A 4,320-nucleotide genomic window follows, 5' to 3' on the forward strand; every position below is an offset into this window, starting at 1 on the left:
ATACTTTGTATATATATGTTTATTTTGTTTTCTATCTATTAAACATACTAATTTAATGAACAAAATAATAATATTCATATATGTTTATTATATCACTCTATGTGTCATGTTTATTTTTAGTAATTTTAAGTATTGATTTATATTTATATACATTAGTGTTTATAATTTTGATATTGTATTTTATTTAAAATTTTTTTATTAAATTATAATAATTCATACTAAAATAGATAATAAACATTTATCTTTTAATAAAAAAATATTTAATTTGTTTATTTTTATAAACTGTTTAATTAATTTTACAAAATTGTTTATTTGGAGTTTTAATAAACATATATACTTTATTATTTAATGATTAACATGTATGGTTTCATGTAATAAGTTTTCAAAATGTATAAGCTTTTAAAATAATTTTTTTGCACATTTTTTGTAATTATGTTGTTTTTGTTGTACATTTATGAAAAAAGCCCAAATAATTTTATTAAAAAAATAAATGAATAAGTCAATTAATTCTATATAATCAAAAAACTGATTCCTTGACGAAAACTCATAAATTTGACATGCTTCTTAGAAGCTCTAAGACTTGACCACCAACACAGTCGTTAGAGTTACTGTCGTGTCGAAAAAGTTGTCAGAATTTGTTAACGGTGAAAAAAAGTCACTGGAGTTGCTGATGGTTCTCAAAAAGTTGTCAAAAGTGGCATCGTCACCAAAAAAAATCACTGCAAAGTCATCGGAGTTATCGCCGTTACTGGAGTTTGATGCTAGAGTTGCCACCGGAGTTAGACGTTAAAATCTATCTCACAGAAGTCGAATACATTTATTAGCTGATTAAAATTTTGAACAATGAAACCAGTTTCTTAAAATAACTATAAAAAAACTTAAAACTCAACTACATTTAAAAAACCTAATATTTATACACAGAAACCAGTTATTTAGGATAACTAACAAAGAAATTGAACATAAATAAAACACCTAAAAAAACTAGCTTCCTATTAAAAAAAACCAATTTTAAAAACTATAAATAAACAACTAAGAAATTGAACTGATATAAGACACCTAAAAAACACTTTTATGCAAATAAACATATAAAACTATGCGAAGATAAATTAGAAAAAAATAAACATACTTGAAATTACTTTTTTTCTTCTTCTTAATATGGAGGACGTTTCTTCTCAAAGTCAGCGCTTGAAATATTTAGCAACATCTTCCATTGCATTTTTACTAGAGGTATTAGATTCCACCTCAACAAAAACTAAAAAAATAAGTCGAAACTAGTTTCGTCATACAACCACAATGAACATTATGAAACTAAACAAAAACTAGTTTCGTCACACAATAACAGTGAAGATTATGAAAATAAAACATAAATGATTATAATAAAAATAATAGAAACTAGTTTCATCAGTTAATCAAATGAAAAAAAAATACTCACAAATATAATTGAAAAAATACACAATTCACAACAATAATCTAAAAACAAAATATTAGTGTGAAAACTAATTTCGAACTTAGAAACAAAATAATAAAAAGAAACTTAAAATAAAAAATATGCAATAACATTATAAAATGGAGCAACCCCATCACAGAACTCACCTGTGAAACTAGTTTTGAACTTATGAACCTTGTGAAACCAGTTTCCTGAAATAACAAAAAAAATTAAAACTGTTACATAAAACAACAAACCAACTATTAAACACATCAACCAAAAAACCTATCACACACATCAACGAATTACCTAAAGAAACCTAAATAGTAAAAATAATTAAGACATAAAAATTAGTTATTCAATAAAATAAAAAGGAAACAAAAATTGAGACATAAAATCTAATTATCCAATAATATATCAAATTAAATTAAAAAACTAATTACTTAAAAAATCAATTAAAATTTTGAGACATAAAAACTATTTATTTTTTCCACAAAGTAAACAACCAATTAAATATCTAACATAGAAAAATTGGTTATGCAAAGTAATTTTGAATTAATTAGTTATGTCAACAAAAACCAGTTACTTAAAAAAATACATATCCTACATATGAATTCTTAACAAATGACTTGTAAAATTAAATTGCAGAAAGGAGTTACATTCAAAAACTAATTAAAAATCAAACAAGAAGAAACTATTTTCATGAAATAAATAAATTAAAAACAAACACATAATAACTAGTTACTTGAAACAATATAAAAGTTTTTATCATGTAGTTTCAAATTATCAAACCCACACTTAAATTGATAGAATTCTTTTCATAAAATTCTATGGAAAAAGTAATAAAAGATTATGGTAAACAAGCATACTATAGTACCAACTTAATTTTGAAAAAAAAAAAAGACATTTTATTAAAATAATAAATCAAAATAAAGCATTGAAACTAGTTTTATCAAACGCCATAACGTAATTAATCAAAACGATAACTTTAAAACTAGTTTCTACAAAAATACAACACAATACATGCTCTAGTTCGCCATGCTCATTTCTTAATGTGTACTATAATAATTTTAGTTGATCAACGTTAACCCCAATATTTACATATTTAGTAAGAACAGATTCTTATATGCTAAACAAAATACACCCACACAATTTCTGTCACTATCTTCTTATCTTTTAACTCCAACTGTTTAGCTGTTTCTTTATTATTGGGCCAAACAAGCTTGAGATTCATTATAGTAGTATATTCTAAATCGATGCTGGTCCCCAACATCACCACCCTATCACACATTAACATGATTTTTTAATCTCACTACGCGGTTATACCCATTCTCAAACTCGTCAAGCATATGAACTGAAACACTAAAAGACTTTATAAGCCCACAAAATAATCAAATCATATATTCGTATGGGTTCTTAGTAAGATGTTACATATAAAGATCAAATTTAAAGCAATCAAAAAAATATTGTAAGTCCTCTTTCCATTACATGATTCCTCTCTCTCTTATAACATTAATTTTTTTTTTTTGTAAAAAAAACTAAATGCAATAATATACATATATATATTTATATACAAGAAAAGAACTCATACCATCACCAAAAAACAAAAAAGGTTCAAACAAAATCATCAATCAACTAACCCTCAACTAGCTACAAATACCACAAAACCAACTATCCATCTTAGCTATTAAAAAAAGATGAACAATACAAAAAATAATAGTAATAAAGAGACACGCACCTTACAGCACCTTAAAACTAGAACACAATCCAAAATGGAATGGCTTGCAATTGATGACCTCAGAATAGTGTCGAGACCAAGCAAGAAGAAGAACAAAAAATAAGAGAAAAAAGAAGATGAAGGAGGCGTATATAGAAGAGAAATGTAGAGAAAAATAAGAGAGATAAAAAAAAATCCTAAAATGGGGATGCAAATATTATACCTGAAGCTATATCAACTAAGAGAACAATAAAAATAGTGAAGGAGAAATAGAGGTACTTTTACATGCGGACTATAAAAGATAACTCCTATTTTAATCTTAAAAATTACTTTTTCTAAAAAAACATAAGAATCGAATTGAAAAAAAGATTTAAAATTATTAATTTACCCCTTAAGAAATTGGGTTGAATACACAATCTTAAAATATAAGATTTAAAAATTAAATTTACAAAAAAGGTGGCAACTGAAATACCATAAAAAAATTTAAACTTGAACAAATGCCATATAAGGGTGGTAAAGTTAAAAATACCATATTTATGAAACTTTTTTTTTATAGAATTTCATATCTGGTATAATTTTCACTTAAATAAATAATTGTCATTAATTGAATAAGTCCAATACTAATTGGACTTAAATAAAATTATCAATGTGATATTTTTATTATTAGCAACCTAGTCTATTTGAATTTTTAAATTTAAATGGACTCCTATATGCATCTAAGCTCAATAACATACGTAGGCTCACATATATACACTAATTTGGCTGAGACCTATCATGTTACTAAGTTTATGATACTAATGAAAGAAGATTATACAATTACCCGTTACAAATTATTTATTTAGTTTATTGACAATTAACTGTGATTAATTTGGATTATTGAATCCATCAACAAGTTAATCATAATCATTTAAATAAAATAAATAATAGGTTAATTAAACAAGATTTAAATAAACAATTAAATAAATAAACAAACATATAATAAGTTAGGATAGTTGGTTATATGATTTAATTTAATTTTATATTAAATTAAATAAGTCCTCAAATTTCAAAAATTATGGTTATAACAACTCTAAATATTTTTTTTTAAAAAAAAATCAACTAACTATTCAAAATTTATGTTATTTTAAAAGAATATTTAATAAAATATATATCTAACAAGATAAAATAGTAAATAATT

The 4,320-nt window shown here is 23.9% G+C and overlaps 1 long non-coding RNA gene across 1 annotated transcript; it reads right to left on the bottom strand.

The window, feature by feature from the left end:
* Positions 1-460: 460 nt before the first annotated feature.
* On the bottom strand, positions 461-4,103 carry LOC115714829 (uncharacterized). Its single transcript, XR_004011128.2, has 3 exons — positions 3,165-4,103; positions 1,594-1,638; positions 461-793 (listed from the first exon to the last, which is right to left on the bottom strand). It is a non-coding gene; the product is annotated as an uncharacterized LOC115714829 (long non-coding RNA).
* Positions 4,104-4,320: the final 217 nt, after the last annotated feature.

The sequence above is a fragment of the Cannabis sativa genome, chromosome 4 (assembly GCF_029168945.1).
Source record: "Cannabis sativa cultivar Pink pepper isolate KNU-18-1 chromosome 4, ASM2916894v1, whole genome shotgun sequence".
NCBI classification, from domain to species: Eukaryota; Viridiplantae; Streptophyta; class Magnoliopsida; order Rosales; family Cannabaceae; genus Cannabis; species Cannabis sativa.